Genomic DNA, 18,652 nt, shown 5'->3' on the forward strand with positions numbered 1-18,652 from the left:
CGGCACCAGTGACGGGGATCAGTGCTGGGAGAACCCCGGAGCTGGAGATGCACTATGCACTGAAGTTGAAGTGCTGGGTTCCGGTTTGGGACGTGCTGCCTCCACAGCTGGGAGCAGGGCAGCCTTCATCAGGAGGGTCCTGAGACATATGTCGTGCTCTCTTTGTGGAGAGTAGGGCATGTACGGGGGCAAAGTCCCCACTGGGACACTACCTAAACACTTAAAGGGTACTTAACAACTATCTAACAATGATTAAGACAATGTACAGGTAGGTAAAGCACAAAGCTAAACTAGATGAGAAACCACTAACCACTTCAGAGTAACAGCCGTGTTAGTCTGTATTCGCAAAAAGAAAAGGAGTACTTGTGGCACCTTAGAGACGAACCAATTTATTTGAGCATAAGCTTTCGTGAGCTACAGCTCACTTCATCGGATGAATACTGTGGAAAATACAGAAGATGTTTGTTTTTATACACACAAATCATGAAAAAATGGGTGTTTATCATAACAAAAGGTTTTCTCTCCCCCCACCCCACTCTCCTGCTGGTAATAGCTTATGTAAAGTGATCACTCTCCTTACAATGTGTATGATAATCAAGGTGGGCCATTTCCAGCACAAATCCAGGTTTTGTCCCCCCCCTTCCTCAGACGTTCTTGTTAAACCCTGAATTTGTGCTGGAAATGGCCCACCTTGATTATCATACACATTGTAAGGAGAGTGATCACTTTACATAAGCTATTACCAGCAGGAGAGTGGGGTGGGGGGAGAGAAAAACTTTTGTAGTGATAAACACCCATTTTTTCATGATTTGTGTGTATAAAAACAAACATCTTCTGTACTTTCCACAGTACGCATCCGATGAAGTGAGCTGTAGCTCATGAAAGCTTATGCTCAAATAAATTGGTTAGTCTCTAAGGTGCCACAAGTACTCCTTTTCTTTTCACGAACCAGTTGCGAAGCAAGGGAAGAGGTGCTCCGACTGACCGCCACGGGCATTAAGAAGGAACTGAGAGGGCACAGGGCCAGTGGCACCTGATATACTGTGCAATGAGCGCGACACTCCAGAGGGTGCCACAGCCAGCCCTATGGGTACCAGTAAGGCAAAAGTCTCCGATGGTCACACACATGGGCACAAGCACACCTACAATGGAATCGACATGAGCAAGCACTCGAAGAAGAACTATACAAATTGACATCAGCTGAGTTTCTAGCACCTTAGTGGTTATTTGTAACAATGTTGGGTATATGATTTTCAGATAGAATGTGATTTTTTTGAGTTAACAATGTCCCTTTAAACAACAAGAATCCAAATACTGGCCTTATTTTTGAGGCACCAAATAGAACTCTAATTATTAGCCAGTGTCTCCTCCACCATCCACATTAGCACGCACGGAGTCTATCTAAACCTCTGGCCTTAGTTATAAACTAAAAAGTCACAGTGAAATAATAAATTCAGTTATGGTGTGAAATTCTGATCAAAGACAAAGAAAATTGCTATTGTACTTATTGACCAAACTATGTGCTGGGTCTGGATATTAAAACAGAAAGTCCTACAAAAAGATAATTAGGTATTGTTTTGTTTTTGTCAAAAGCCAGTGAAGACTGACTTAGAGTTGCAGTCATCTTGCAAGACAGAGCTCTCTACCATTGTTTATATATTATTTTGAGATGAAGTGGGTGGGAGGGGAGGGACAGGCGGGGAGATATCTTTCAAAGGATTCCTTGAAACGGATGTTTTCATTTCCTCACGTTCAAAGTGTACAGAACCTTGAGATCACTTATTAATTTTGTTTACACTTCAATTGCATTTTTCTACTATACAAATTCAATGTACATGAGCATTTACAATCTCTTTCTTTGGCCACAAAAAATAATGAAGTGCAAATAAAAGAAAAAGGAAAAGAAAAAAAAAAAAGAAAAAGGAGAAGCGGCAGCAGCTAGAATATTTTAAGACTCCATTTCTAACCATTTCTGGCCAGCTATAAAATACCCCAAGGCAAAAATAAAATAAGTTGAAAGCCTGCAGAAAACACAACAACTGACTGAAGATCAGATACAGCTGTCAGTGTGAGGTAATTGTACAAGGACTGCCAAGCACATCGAAAAAGCTCCGTATTAATCACATACTTATTGGCAGGGATGGCTTTGGGATTCTGGCCAAAGTCACATAGTGAAGAGTAACACGATATAGCACCTAACGCTTGTACACAGCTGAATCCACAAAGCTGCCACTAAGATCTGCTCATCAGCTATTTAATTACAAAGACCAATACCTGGGAGGTAACCACCATAAAAATCATTTTCAAGCTTGGGTGGTTCATGATATATTTAGTGGTTAAGATAAAACCAGCCGTAACAGATGGGGTAAAAATAAACAAATCTATTCCCTGATTCCTATTTTAATTGTTAAAGTTGTTAGAAAAACAGCAAAAGTGTACAGCAATTTCATTTCTATCATGTAACAAACTACGTGATTTAAAGAGTCTTGAGATCGTTTCCTTCTGTGTAGCCTGAGCTTTGCTTTCTGTGAAGAAATATGGTCAGCATTCCTAGAAGTATATGATTAAAATACCCTATAGAAACAACAGCAGCATGAGTCATATGACAATTGTACATAGTATTCTTTTGTTTCCCTTTCCCCTCCCTCATTCCTTTTTCTCTTTCCTTCTGTCTTGTTCTTGCTACTTAGATTCTTTTTGATATTTCTGATTAAAATATTTTCCATATACAAAATGAATTTTGTCCCTGAAACTCGATATCAGTAATACATGATGTCTTTTTATATATATATATAAATATTGAAAATGAGATAAAAACACTAAAGAAAGTGCTAAGTGAAGGTGTGCTAACACAAAATCAACAGTTTTTATTATATATATATATATATATATATATATATATATATATATATATATGTATGTATGTATGTTACAATAAGGTCTATAGGCCCCAATTAAGATTGGGACCCTGTTGCCCTAGGCTCTGTACAAACACAATCGTGAAATATAGTCCCTGACTCAGAAGTTTACAATCCAAATACACAAGACAGAAAAAAGGTGGGAGGGGAAACAAAGTCAATGAAAGATGAAGTGATTTGCCCAAGGTCATACAGAGGTCAATGACAGCCAGCGTGGGGGCGGGGGAGAGGGGAGGAGAGAAGTGGGTATAGAAACCTGGTCTGGGAGTTATGAGGTTTTGGTTTAAATCTTATCTCTGCCAAAGGCTTTATGTGTGACGTTGGGCAAGTTACAACTTTTCCCCATGTACAGCATGATGTGCTGTGAGGTTTAACTCATTGACATATATAAATATTTTGAGAAGAAAATCACTTTATAAATTAAAAATATTTTTCAAAAACATTTTATTACACTGTAATGAGGTCAGATAAAATTGTGTAGCATACTCAAACTTTTATATATTTTTATGACAGTTTCTGTTTTTGTAGTCTTTATTTCCAACTTATTTTGCAGTTAAGAAACTTACTCTGTCCACTCTTTATGAGAATGGGGATTTGGCACAATATGTACTTGGTGTCCAGCTTTTTCTTTTTCTCTTTTTTTTTTTTAAGTAGGGAAAATCTTTGTCATTGACTCTTGCTGAAGCTATTGAATTGTTTGTCCTTGACCGTTCTCTCTTTACTTTTTACTGCCTGATTTGCAATTTCAGGTTTCAGAATATAATGCTGTCTTTACTAGTGAATGTTTTTGCATTCAAGACATTTGTAAATAGACTAGCATTTAATACATCTTCATATGAGTGAGGCTTTTTTAATACTCGGTATATTGTGGCTATGTCAGAACTAATAGTTGTAGGTGTTTCCAGTTAATGTTAAGAAAGAGTACAGTTGTTGGAGTTATAACAGTGTGCGCCAGGATTAGGAAGTGTTGGTATTAGGAAATTATTACTAATCAGATTTTACCTAAGATTAAGTCACAGTTCTAAAAGATTTTTTTTTATATAATTTCAGCAAAGATTTGAGTTCTCACTTTATTAATCTCTCTTATTACAAATATTTAATCCCTTTTCCTTTTGGTAACACTTCCCATATTTGTTCATTGGCTGATAACTTTGATTTATTACACTGCTTGGTCTGAAGATTAAAGCAATGAGTGAGTGTTGTCTCTGTTCACCTCTGCACCTGGGGAACTAGAATATGCAGCGTAGTACGATCCATTTTGACAGTGTTGCATATGTGAGACACAAATCAAATTTCTTCTCCAGTAATATTGGGTGATAAATAGAGATTTAAGAATGCTTGTTGACTGATGCAATGCTTGCTGGTGAGGTGGCATGTTTCGTTGGTTAGGGCACTGGAATGGGGGTCAGAATCTATTTTTCTAAGCTATCTGTTGATATATCTATCAAGCCCCAGCCACTGAAGGTTTCTAGGTAACAGTTCTGTGCTTCAGCTGTAGACTAGCACCATTACAACAATGATATTTTTTTGCTAAATCTCTACAATTGCTTAAAATGTAAAGTAACTTATGTCAAACATTTAAATTCAATACAAATATTTTTTAAAATCTGGAATACTATGATTGGAAGAAAACATTTACAAATTATCATTTGAATATACAGTCATCCAACAGGCAGAATACCATTTAACTCAACTATTTCTCCTTAATTTTAACAAAAGAGCACTGTCACATTGTCTTGGCTTGTAGTTCAAATTCTGTAACAAGCCATTTGTCTTGTCTGTAAAGACAAGCTCTGCATTTTCAGCTGGATATGGGATTCTTCTTCACTTACTTCCTAAACACTTATGCAGTGCAGCTGTGTTGCCGTTAACCAGAGGTGCATCTAAATCAGAGATGGATGAATTTCAAGTTCAGAAATGAGCCCTGTACACTAGGACAGATCCTGCTGTTTTTATTGTGACAGAACTCCTACTGAAGAAGGCAATTGCCTTTTTCTGGGGGGGGTCAGGGTGGGGTGGTAATATGTTTCTGGTAGCGCTCACAATTGGTTGGGATTGATACAAATAAAGAACGTATTGTCCCTGCCTGAAAAAATATATACTAAAACAGACAAACATATGAAAGATAGGGGAAAGAGGTACAACAAAAGTAGTGTTCAGTGTAATGAATGACCATATTTATAAAAACACCTTTTTCTCATAAATCATATTAGATGTATATTATTATCTCCAGTTTCTCATCGATTTTGCTATTATTAGTTGGCAAATTTTCCATCTCTATCATTGTAAAATAGATCTTCAGAAACAAATAGGGGAAAATTTTTTAGATTTGGTGCTAGTATAAAAACTACAAATATTTTGTTTGTTTTTCTCTGGTCAAATATGACAAAATATTTATTGGGCTGGTTTGGGATAATAATAATAATGTAAAATAATAGGGAGAAAAATTGAATTTAAGACATGTTCAGACAACTAAAATCTGTTTTAAAAACGATAAGACAATAATTTGATTAAACATTTTTCTTATTTCCAAAATATAGTACATTAACACTGACCTACTGTAAAAAAATTTCTATATTGAGCATGTGCAATTAATCATTTTTATAATATTTAAGGTTTCCACAAAGATTCATATAGTAGTTATAATTCTTTACTACTGCTACAGGCATTAGTTCAAAAATCATATTCACTGTGCTTTTGACAAACCCAATGGCTATCAGAGTGCACATATTCTGTTTCTTAGGCAGGTCCAGGGAGGATTTACAAACTCTTAGTGTAATAAAAAGATACAGTGACAGTTTGCCTGAACAATACTGTGTAAAATACTACTCTCAAGACAGAAAAATTACCTTGATCATAAAATAATACCAGTCTCTGTAACCTTCCCGTCCCCTATATGATATATTTCATTACAACTGACCTCAAAACCAGCTGTTATTTTAATATATATGTTGAGTATTTTTCTTCTGTGCTGTGTAATTTTTGTTTCTTCTGAATATTTTAACTTCTAATTTAGAATCTTTGTAATTGTTTACTTAATTTTCAGTCAGCATTCTCAGACTGAACAGTTATGACTCTTGCAATATCTGTTTCATTCCAGAGAATGGATTGTTAAAGAATTCTTTTGAGGTTCTTTCAGGAGAGCACAAACTGTTTGTCTGACATTGCTGGATGCGCTTAGCAGAGAACAAAGAGTTGTGAACAGATAACGTTCTTAGGTTATTAGCTGAACTGGCGTAGAAGAATGGGACATGATAGGTAGTGATCCATTTTCATTTCTGTACATATCTAAGTCTGTAACCTTTTTGGTCCTTCAATATTTTTCTTTGGTAATGATCTACATTTTTCTTTGCGTACGATCTGAAATCTTTTCTAACTCTTGTAGATGTGTGAGAATGCGGACCTATACATTATTTGGTTGCTGTAGCATAGTTTCTCTCTGGGCTTTGTGTACATCCTTCACTAAAAGTCCCTACCCTTTGAACACACTTACAGGTCATCCTGATAAACAAATGACTTGTTACCGATGAAGCATGAAAAGAGACTGGTGCACAAGTATACCAAAAAAAAAAAAAAAAAAAAACCAACAAAAACCCCACCACCACCAACTTGAATCTGACTGAGGCAAAATAAAGAATGGTAGAAATACTTTACTGGACCAATGAAATTACCTGTTTCAGGTAGTATAGAGCCCTGTGAATCCAGACTACCAGATGAAGTGAGCTGTAGCTCACGAAAGCTTATGCTCAAATAAATTGGTTAGTCTCTAAGGTGCCACAAGTACTCCTTTTCTTTTTACCTTAACATAGAATTTTAGTCTAATGTATCTCAATGTGATTTATTATTATTACGTGTATTACCACAGTATCTAGGAACTCCAATCATGGACCAAGACCCCCTTGTGCTTGGCAGTATACAAACACAGCGTGATGGTCCCTTCTCCAAAGAGCTTACAATCTAGCAATAAGACAAGAGACAACAGATGGATATAGACAGATGGGGGGAGCACAAGGAAACAATGAGACAATATAGGTCAACACAAAAGGCTGAGGTCTCAGCCCACCAGCAGCCTAACTGTTGTCACATTTTTAATAGGCAGCATAGCAAAGGAGAGTTTTGAGGACGGATTTGAAGGAGGATAATGAGATAGCTGTGGATGTTTATGGCAAGCCTTCCCAAGCATCAGGAGCAGCATGGGAGAAAGCATGAAGGTATATGTTTGAAAATGTACTAAGTGGGCAATGGAGGCTGGCATTGGAGTCTACCTCTAGATACTAAATGAGAAATAATTGGTAAAGTGGGTATACATTATGACGCCCTTGAAAGTGAAGTTGCTTGTGGAGGGATACAGAAAGGGGTGTCATGGTCAAAGTGTCCGGCTGGGAAAATGAGCTTTGCAGCAGCATTCTGAATGGATCTGAGCGGGGCAAGACTGCATTTGTCAAGGCCTGAGAAAAGGATATTGCTGTAATTGAGACATGAGCTAAAAGACTAGACAAGGATAGGAAAGGTTGTATCTTAGAGAGGTTATGCAAAAAGAAATGGCAAGATTTACATGTAGCCTAGATATGAGGACCTGTTTTTTATTGAGAGTTGAAGGTGTCACCGAAATTCCAGGTCTGAGTGACAGAACAGGTGGTGTTCACAGAAAGGAGATAGGAAAGAGGGTTTGGGAGATTAAGAGCTCTGTTTAGTTATGTTGATCTTGAGCTTGTGGCTAGACATCCACCAGGAAATGTCAGAGAGACAGGCCAAGATTTTAGTTGTTACGGGAGACAGGTCTGGAGTAGAGAAGTAGATATGTGAACCAATAGCATACAGATAATAGTTGAATTTGAAGATGGTATAGGATGGAATTGGAGAGGAACTACAGACAGCAATTGTAAAAACGACATTAAATGAGTTTACAGCTGAAAGGGAGAAGGGGCAGTAATTGGAGAGGCAAGAGGGGTCAAGGGTGGGGGCTTTTAAAAAGGGAGCGCTTACAGCATGCTTGTATTGTGAGGGGGGGAAAGCCAGAGGACAGTAAGAGATTAATGACAAGCGTACGGGAGGGGTCAGAGTGGATGAGAGGGAGATCAGGAGTTGGGATGGGATGGGATGGGGTTACTGGGGTAGGTAGAGAGGTTAGAAGAGGAGAGCAGATGAGAAACTTCTGAGGCTAAAGAGGAGAGAGTTGGTTGTGGGGGGAGAGGAAGGTAAGGCTAGATGAGGAGAGGAGGAAGGTCATGTTGTATTTTGTCAGTTATATCTCCTTTGCTGATGAGATTAGCCAAATTCATACTAGATTGACTGCTTTTATGATAGCAGGTCCATGTTAGAGTAGGCACAAATGCACCATCTTCTCTGGTAGCGTTTTGGTCATTGTCACTCTCTGATGTTCTAGAAGTATGGGGTGAGCTTTAGGCTGGCAAAACCTATTAGGGGATACATAGCCCATTATTGATGCAGGTTGTCAACACATCTCTTTGGAAGGGAAAAGTACCACAATCTTTCAAATAATACAAGAAACCAACTCTTCACATTGAAGGTCTTGCCAATTACTGCCCTGCCCCTAACACTGTGTGTTGGGAAGACTATTGAGAAGGTTGTGGAAAGACAGATCTGCCATTATCTCAAATGCCAAGAAAGAAGCAAAAACAAAGGAGTACTGAGTGCAGGACCTATTTTGGACAGAATTGGGGTGAGCCTTGTTTATGTATCTGAAACCTAGATTCTGTGGCAAACTGCATACTACATTGGAAACACAAGCAGACAGGCAAGATAAGGAGTAAAAATTTCAAAAGTGCCCAAGTGACTTAAGAGCCCCATTGTGATCTCTAGGCACTGAAAAGTCTAAGCCCCATTGACTTCCAATGAGACTTAGGCTCTTGAGAGAAAATGAAACTTAGGCTTCTAAGTCATTTGGGAACTTCTGAAAATTTTATCCAAGACATGACAAATTATTTCTATGACCATTTTATTTAGTTATGTCATTGGAACTATGCTAGTCTTATTGGTCAAAAATCTCTTTTCTGTAAAAAACCAAGCCAACATATCCAAGGTAGTTGCCTTTGAAACTATTCAGAAGTTGTTTTGTTTATGTCTGTGAACCCTGGGTGAAGCAGATGGACCTGTGTACAAGTAACTCAAGTCTTTCCTTTTGAAGAGGTTCCCAGGAATGGTATTGGGCAGTTGTGCAATTGTCCTGTGATCATATGTACAAACATACATATAACCCAAACTGGAATTTTTTATCCAGTCTTACATCCAGTAAGATACAGTGCATTACTAAGTCTTCAGGTGCGGTTTAATTTTTAAGTATTAGTGAGATTTACAAACAAGCCAAGTTTAAAGAAAATTAGTGTAGCAGTTTTATCATGAATGTTTAAAGCTGAACAGTCGAGTATGAGATAGTTCCAAGTTTAAGATTAAATCCAATGGTGCTACAATGATTTACACCAGCTGAGTATCTGCAACCACAGAAATAGTGAAATTAAGGTTGCTCCATCTTTTTCATCCATTTAAATAACTTTCATTAATATTAAGTGAAATTACAGCAAACCTATATCAAATAGAGTTAAACTTGGATCAAAATGAAAAAGTAGTTAAATATTTATTCTGTAGCCATGAAATCCTAGATATTGCATATTATAAAGGGATACCAGAACTTTGTGTGCTGTTGGTCCTAAACTAAAAACAATGTACTACCATGCTTTTAAAAATTGTATAGTCTATCCTATCAGAAGATATGAATGCAAAACTGTGTGCAAGATTTCGTTATGCAAAGTACTTCTTCACATACATGCTTTTTCCCAGGCTAGGAAAATGAACTCCCAGAACAATTTTAAGTAAATGTAAAAACAGTTATTTAAAATGGCTACACAACACTAAACTGCAATTGTTTCATAAATCATTTTTATGGTGCTTCCTCACTGTTTGCAGTTAACGAAGAATCAGCCTTTCATTTAATCTTTTTTTTTTTTTCACTGAAGTAGTTTCAACAGAAAATATCTTACTTCATTCTTAGGTTGAAAGATGTTTGGGACGGACTGTCTTTGTGTGTCTGCCTGTTCGTGCATACACGATGCCGGATACATTCTGGACACTACTGAAAGACAAATAACCAGACTTGGTTTTGCCTAATGTTCACAGCATCTGGCAACAGGCCAAATCCTAGTTCTAAGGCTCTGCAGAAAAGGGAGGAACCACTTAAACTGTCACTCTCCCTAGCAACAGCTACAGATTTTAAATTTCAAACAGGTTCTTTGAGTCTGTAGTGTGTTCATCTTAAAAATCTCTTAAACTATATGTATCCTTTTACTGAAAAAAGTTTATATGAAAATAGATCCCCCCACCCCAATGATTTAAACTGTTGGCATCTTCTTAATCATTTCCAATATTCAACGTAGGCACCCTATGAGTCATCATTTATTGTGGAAACACTGGCTTTCACCAGATATACTCCCTTCCATACTTGACAGAATGATTTACAAATACAGATTAAACCCAAGATTTGAAATCCTTTTTGTTCTGTTCATTCTGAAAAAATAAAATAAAAAAAATACTTAATTTTAAACTGGTCACTTCATGGGGGAGATTGTTGGAGAGTAACAACATTGTCTGTGAAATTTAACAAGACAATGATTTTTAAATGTTCCAAAATATTTCAGATACATTTTGATTAAAAATATCTGTTGTTTTTTTTTTTTACAGTCATGTATTAGATTTCTCACAAATTCAATGAAATATCGCAAATGTGCCCCGTGCGGCAATATCGAGAGATGGTCTGGAAAGAAAATCAGGCTCTTTGATCTTTAGCTTGGAATAGTTTTCATTTGTTGCCATGGTCTCAATGATGGCTATTTTAAGACAGTGACCACGTAATATTTTTGAAAATGTAAGCAGATATTTGTAATGTTTAAAAGGCAGCCAAGAAAAATACAAGGCTCCAGTCCTATAATACTTCTACAGCAATGATTAATCCTTCTACATTTCAGCAGAATGCAATGGTAAACAGCCATAATGTGTCTGTAGTGTGTTCATCTAAGGTGCCACTCACTTTTGGGGTCCTTTTTGTTCCCTGCATTCAATTTATTTAACACCTTTTTTATTTAAATTACACAAATGTATTGAAAATCTTAAAATAAAGTATGCCTTCTTTTGCATCCTTTTCATTTTAATTATGTTTACAAGCTTTTAAAAGTTAGAAGTTAACTAGCGGAGCCAAATTTTATATTTATCTGGATTAGGAGTCTCAAGGCTCTTGCTCTTTTGCAGAAAGTTTGTTGCATACATAATCAGTAAATGTGCACTCATTCAGACATGGACTATGCCCATAATTATATGAGATCTGTGTTGCGGCTTTATTTACTCTTTCTGAACGTCTCTCAAAATAAAGAAAAGGTACTCTTCAGAACTTCTAGTAAGCCTTTAAAATTCATCAGTCTGGCACGTATGCCTTTGTTACTAAACTACTATAGACAAATTGCCTCATCTTTCAAACCCTTAGTATCAGGACAGTTTTTATTACCTTGAGTAGTCACGCTATTATCAGCAGAGGATTTAAGTCCCATTCAAATCTATGGGACTACTCACAATACTACACCTGGAAGTGAGATTTTAGGACAAACCCTCTGCAACCAAACTATGAAATAATTATGAAAATTGCTTCTTTAGCAATATATAGTGTAGTTGTAGCTGTGTTAGTCCCAGGATATTAGAGACAAGATAGACAATGGCCCTTATAATATGAACTAACTACTTATGCTAAACAATCTGTTCCACCTTGCATTTTCCTGTGATGCTGGGAGTTCCTTTCTGAGACCTGAAGAAGAGCTCTGTGTGGCTCAAAAGCTTGTCTCTCTCACCAACAGAAGTTGGTCCAAAAATAGGTATGACCTCATCCACCTTGTCTCTTTAGCGATGGCAGTTTTGGTGCATCTGCTCTCACAATAATGGACATTGTATTTGAGAACTCCAACTCTCTTTGTGACCAACCAGTAAAGTTTGTATTTTTGACAGGTAGGCAAAGGGGAGTCCCTTACAATTATATTTAATTCGCATTTCCCTTCTTTTATTCACCTCCCTTAGGTCATAATCAAGTGCCCACTGTCCGGCCCATTTACTTCAAGACACATGGCAGTGAGGGGTAGGAAGGCTCCTCAAAAGCCTCAGATCCAAAACTGATGCAAAATTGATCCAGGGAGGTTATTTCAGCCTAATTACCAATAGGAAACAGAAATTTTCCTGATAAATTGCCTTAATGACTTATAAATAGTAAAATCCTACTAAAGAGTAGTCACTGTATATTCTCAGAGTAAGTGACTCAATCACATTCCAAATTTAATTTTGGAAACAGAAGCAGTATCTAAAAATATTAAAACAATACATTTTGCCAGCAACTGCTGTGCGATCGGGTGAATCTAGAGCACATAGACTCTGTAACAGCGAAGGAAAACCCCAAAGGAATCAATTATTCTAATCACTAAGTACATTTATCTGGAGAGAAATCTCTGTATAAATGACCAATTCTACTTAAATGAGGAAGCCAAAGGAAGATTATTTCAAGAGCTGTCAAAATATTTCTTCCGATGGACATCTTGGCATGGATATGCCAATGGCTGCTCCTGTGAGTCAGCAAGGACATGCGATATGCTCATGTGACGCTGGACTCCATCTTGTGCCAGTAACTTTCCACAAAACTGAGGCTGTGGCTTTGTTTGAAACAGAAACATTTCTAGGTGCATGGAAAAGGGTATAAAAGACGCCTGGAATGACACCATTTTGCCTCTTTCCTGCTCTGCTTCTCTGGACTTACAATTAAAAGGAACATATTCAAACTATGGACTGAGGACCTTCCAATCTTTTGGAAGTTACCAAAGACTTTACAAGCCAGCAGCTTATTCCATCGCTGCTGCAAACTTGATATAAGAATACTGCAATGATTGTATGTATATGATCTTAACCATTTTAACTCTCTTCTTTTCTCTTATAAATAAACGTTTATATTTTATTTAAAGGATTGGCAGCAGTGATTATTGAATAAGATCTGAGTTAAATACTGATCTGATTATGTGGCTGATCTCTTGAGATCAGAAGAACCCTTTGTTTGATGAAACTGGTTTTCAATAGGGCTGTCGATTAATTGCGGTTAACTCACGTGCAGGTGATTAAAAAAAATTAATCGTGATTAAAAAATTAATTGCGATTAATTGCAGTTTTAAATCACACTGTTAAACAATAGAATACCAATTGAAATGTATTAAATATTTTGGATGGTTTTTCTTCATTTTCAGATATATTGTATTCTGTGTTGTAATTGAAATCAAAGTGTATATTATTTATTACAAATATTTGCACTGTAAAAGTGATAAATAAAAGAAATAGTATTTTTCAATTCACCTTGTACAAGTACTGTAATGCAATCTCTTGGTCGTGAAAGTGCAACGTACAAATGTAGATTTTTTTTGTTACATAACTGCACTCAAAAAGAGAACAATGTAAAACTTTAGAGCCTACAAGTCCACTCAGTCCTACTTCTTGTTCAGACAATCACTGAAACAAACAAGTTTGTTTACATTTACAGGAGATAATGCTACCCTCTTCTTATTTACAATGTTACCAGAAGGTGAGAACAGGCATTTGCATGACACTTTTGCAGCCGACATTGCAAGTTATTTACATGCCAGAAATGCTAAACATCCATATGCCCCTTCATGCTTCAGCAACCATTCCAGAAGACATGCTTCCATGCTGATGACGCTTCTTAAAAAAATAATGTGTTAATTAAATATGTGACTGAACTCCTTGGGGGAGAATTGTATGTCCCCTGCTCTGTTTTACCCACATTCTGCCATATATTTCATGTTATAGCAGTCTCGGATGATGACCCAGCACATGTTGTTCCTTTTAAGAACACTTTCACAGCAGATCTGACCAAATTCAAAGAAGGTATCAATGTGAGATTTCTAAGGATAGATACCACACTCAACTCAAGGTTTAAGAATCTGAACTGCTTTCCAAAATCGGAAAGGGACGAGGTGTGGAGAATGCTTTCAGATGTCATAAGAGCAACACGCCGATGCGGAAACTACAGAACCAGAACCACCAAAAACGAAAATCAACCTTCTGTTGGTGGCACCTGACTCAGATGATGAAAACGAACATGTGTCGGTCTGCTCTGCTTTGGATCTTTATCAAACAGAACCCGTCAATAGCATGGATGCACATCTTCTGGAATGGTGGTTGAAGCATGAAGGGACATATGAATCTTTAGTGCATCTGGCATGTAAATATCTTGCGATGCCGGCTACAACAGTGCTATGCAAATGCCTGTTCTCTCTTTCAGGTGACATTGTAAACAAGCCATGGGCAGCATTATCTCCTGCAAATTGTAACAAAACTTGTTTGTCTGAGCGATTGGCTGAAGTAGGACTGAGTGGACTTGTAGGTTCCAAAGTTTTACATTGTTTTTATTTTAGAATGCAGTTATTTTTTGTACATAATTCTACATTTGTAAGTTCAACTTTCATGATAAAGAGATTGCACTACAGTACTTGTATTAGGTGAATTGAAACACACTATTTCTTTTGTTTTTTACAGTGCAAATATTTGTAATAAAAATAAATATAAAGTGAGCACTGTACACTTTGTATTCTGTGTTGTAATTTAAATGAATATATTTGAAAATGTAGAAAACATCCAAAAATATGTAAATGGTATTCTATATGATTAATCGCGATTAATTTTTTTAATTGCTTGACAGCCCTAGTTTTCAATAACCACTCCTCATAAAGTCTAGTGTCTAGGTGGTGAAATAAGAGTTGGAATGCTGAAGGAGACTGAATTTTTGACTTTTTAACCAATATGGTGAGACAAAAGTTTACTTTTGTTACTGGCTTGGTACATCTAATGATACAATAACCACCAGTTTGTGGTGAGGCTGCCCTATTTCTCAGCAGTTTGTCCAGAATCTGGTATTCTCAGCTGTGACTCATTGAGGTAATGTGACATACCCCGAGGTCTTATCTACCCTGGATTTAATTTTTTAATCTTGTTAATGAACTGTCATTCCCCTTTAGAAAAACGCTTTTGGACAAATTATTTAAATTATAATTTGGCCTGCTCGAAAGGCAGTGCCAAATTGCATTGGCCCACGGAGAGCTGTGGCAGGGATTGTGCTTTAGCCCTGGGGCAGAAGGGTAATGGTCTCTTGGAGGTGGAGTCTACATTGCCCTGGCACACCTGGCCAGTTCCAGAGGCCAGTCCATAGCAGGGGTGGGGAAGACCCATGGTCCCATTTCCTCCCCACTCCCTTTGAAACAATTTGTTTTCCTGGGACTGCACGAGCCCCCAGGGAGTCTCTGCATTCCCCTGAGAGCAAGGACTGCAACTGGTCGTAGCCCCTCCACTATACAAGAGAAAGGGACAACCTTGCTTTTTTGTGGAAACCATAGTTTTAGATGCTGTAATAAATATTTCTGCAGTAAAATTTTGAATTTGCTGATTTCCTGAGCATGCTTGGAATAGCTTCAGTGTGGTCTCCCAAGAAAAGAAAAAAAGTGTTTTCCTTTTTCTTTTCATAAGGAGCTCTTCATTAGCGTAACTTACACCCTTCAAGCTGCAAGAAATTAAACTAGAAATTCTAATATACAATCTGGCTTCATTTATACAATTAAAAGAAAAAAGCTGCAAAAGAGCAACATCTCCTATCACTGTGCACCTACATAACTTTATGTTTCAAGTTACAATAAATATCACACTTGTACTTTTGGTGGCAGTGATGGCAGTGTAGAATTAGTTTCTTAAGGCTTTAAGGGCAGCTCTGGAAAAAGAAGTACACCTACAGAAAGGTCAGGTCATTTTGCCCTCTTTACAATAGGTAATTAACATTTGGGGAAGAAAAACTTGATATCAGGGCTTGTAAAATTCACCTGATTAGCCTGAGGACTAAGCCTAATTACTAGAGTAAAAATTATTGTGCATCATTTATTATTTCTATTGAATATATATCTAAAAATATGGATAGATTTTGTAATATTTTCCTTCCCTTCCTGGTTTCACTTCTCTTTTTTGTTCTTTTATTTCCTGTAAGCAGGACCTCATGTAGAATAAGATTATGAAGGAACTTACATTGATGCATCATAGATTCTTTTTCAGTTGCTGCATAATCATACTCAGGAATCTAAACTTTCATTACAAAAGTAACTCTCACCCTTGTGGTTGTAAATGGAGGAACTGATGTATGCCTGAGTCTGCAGAGAACCTGAAACAATAGCTGAGAAAGATGTAAACTACCCCATTCATCTTATTTTAACATGGTGTTAACATGGGTCGGTCCTGGGGCCGGTTTTGTTCAACATCTTTATTAATGATCTGGATGATGGGATTAATTGCACCCTCAGCAAGTTAGGGTTAGGGTCGAGAGTAATCTAGACAAATTGGAGGACTGGGCCAAAAGAAATCTCATGAGGTTCAACAAGGACAAGTGCAGAGTCCTGCACTTAGGAAGGAAGAATCCCATGCACTGCTACAGGCTGGGGACCGACTGGCTAAGCAGCAGTTCTGCAGAAAAGGACCTGGGGATTACAGTGGATGAGAAGCTGGATATGAGTGTGTAGTGTGCCCTTGTTGCCAAGAAGGCCAATGGCATATTGGACTGTATTAGTAGGAGCATTGCCAGCAGATCGAGGGAAGTCATTATTCCCCTCTATTCAGCACTGGTGAGGCCACACCTGGAGTACTGCCTCCAGTTTTGGTCCCCCCTCTACAGAAGGAATGTGGACAAATTGGAGAGAGTCCAACAAAGGGCAACAAAAATTATTAGGGGGCTGAGGCACATGATTTACGAGGAGAGGCTGAGGGAACTGGGATTATTTAGTCTGCAGAAGAGAAGAGTGAGGGGAGAATTTGATAGCAGCCTTCAACTTCCTCAAGGGGGTTCCAAAGAGGATGGAGCTAGGCTGTTCTCAGTGGTGGCAGATGACGGAACAAGGAGCAATGGTCTCAAGTTGCAGTGGGGGTGGTCTAGATTGGATATTAAGGAAAACTATTTCACTAGGAGGGTGGTGAAGCACTGGAACGGGTTACCTAGGGAGGTGGTGGAATCTCCATCCTTAGAGGTTTTTAAGGCCTGGCTTGAGAAAGCACTGGCTGGGATGATTTAGTTGGTATTGGTCCTGCTTTGAGCAGGGGATTGGACTAGATGACATCCTGAAGTCTCTTTCAACCCTAATATTCTATGACTCTATGATTCAAGCTTGATGACAAATTTAAGTGTTAGCATTAACTACTTCACTGCTGATCCAGTCAGCATTTATCATTTTTAGATGTAGTAGAGGACTCTAGGGTGAAGTACAGCAGGGCAACTACTGTAGTTCTTGTCACAGATTATTGGACTGGGAAAAGAGGAATTCATCTCCTTTCTCACTTTCACAGAAAGCATGTATGTTATATAACAAAGCTTCACTCCAAAGCTTTCCAGCTGCCTCATTTAAATGCAAAATCCAACAATTATTTGCTTACTGAGGTAAATACCCTTTTTCATTTGTCACAAAAATTCTCACATACATTAATCTAACACTTTGGCTAAATTGTTACCAATACCAGTTTTAGAGATCTACATATTTATTTGTTAATATTATCAGCACCAGTTATTTGCTGTGCTTTGCTGAATTTTTTAAAATTCACTTCAGTTTGTAATTCACCATTGTATTTTTGACAGTAACAACGATTATACCACTGCAAGAGTTGAATGGCAGACATTAAAAATAACCAGAATTTTTGTGATAACACAACTGTCCATCAGTTTCACATATTACAGTACACACTGATAAAACTTGTGCTATTACAATCCTCACCTTTTTCTTCTTTGAAGGCTATACTTTACAACTAAATATATCAGCCTTTTCCCAGAAATGAAAAAACTAACACTTGAAGGAAAGCTTTTAATTCAGTGTGAAGATATCCTCAGACAACTTTCAGCTTTGTATTCCAGGAAAATCTGTTATACATGTACTGTTTTACATGTACTGTTTTACAAACTATCCTGGCAATGGCCCAAAGTGCTACACTCTGATGGGCACTTTTTAAAGCAATTGCTTAAACTCAGAGGGCCAAATTCTACTCTTAGTTATGCATGCACAACCCAAAGTAAATGGAAGTTGTGTGCACACAGCCAAAGGCAAAATCTCGCCCAAAATATTTTAAAAGGGTAAAAACATATTGACCAAAAGAATCCACATTTTATGAGTGAAATAATGGAATAAAAACAGCTGTATTTTTAACCACATAAAAACCTTCTGCATTAATGTGCCTAATTTCAAGAAGAATATTGGAAATGCTGGCATAACAGGAAAGCTACGAGGCATCCAGGAGTGAATGTCTCACAGAATGTAATTAAAAACAGTTCTAAATAAACCACTGAAAAAGAATAGACACAAGCAGTGGTGCAAGTAGGGCAGTACGGTCCAGTATGCTGTGCCAGTAAGATATTTATAGCCGGTGTGGTGTACTGGAAAGACACAGGAGGAGCAGAACGTGGGGCCTACCACCACCAGCCCTTCCACGCAGCTGTGTGCCTGCATCTCCTGTCCGGGGTTTGCACAGCAGCCCTGCCGGAGGCAGTACAGCCACGCCGGAGGAGCTGCCAGCGTGGGGCCACCCAGTGGTCCCACGTTCTGCTCCTTTTGTCACTGCAGTTCCCAGGAGAGCCCAGAACCTCAGCTGCTAAAAGAGCAGAACCCTGTGCCGGG

At 37.8% G+C, this 18,652-nt stretch overlaps 1 protein-coding gene across 1 annotated transcript in view; it reads right to left on the bottom strand.

Annotated features, from left to right (window-relative positions):
• Positions 1–18,652, bottom strand: part of METTL25 (methyltransferase like 25) — a 99,178-nt gene that overhangs the window by 43,299 nt on the left and 37,227 nt on the right. The gene's annotated exons all lie outside the window — the stretch shown is intronic.

This window comes from Natator depressus, chromosome 1 (assembly GCF_965152275.1).
Source record: "Natator depressus isolate rNatDep1 chromosome 1, rNatDep2.hap1, whole genome shotgun sequence".
Classification (NCBI taxonomy): domain Eukaryota; kingdom Metazoa; phylum Chordata; order Testudines; family Cheloniidae; genus Natator; species Natator depressus.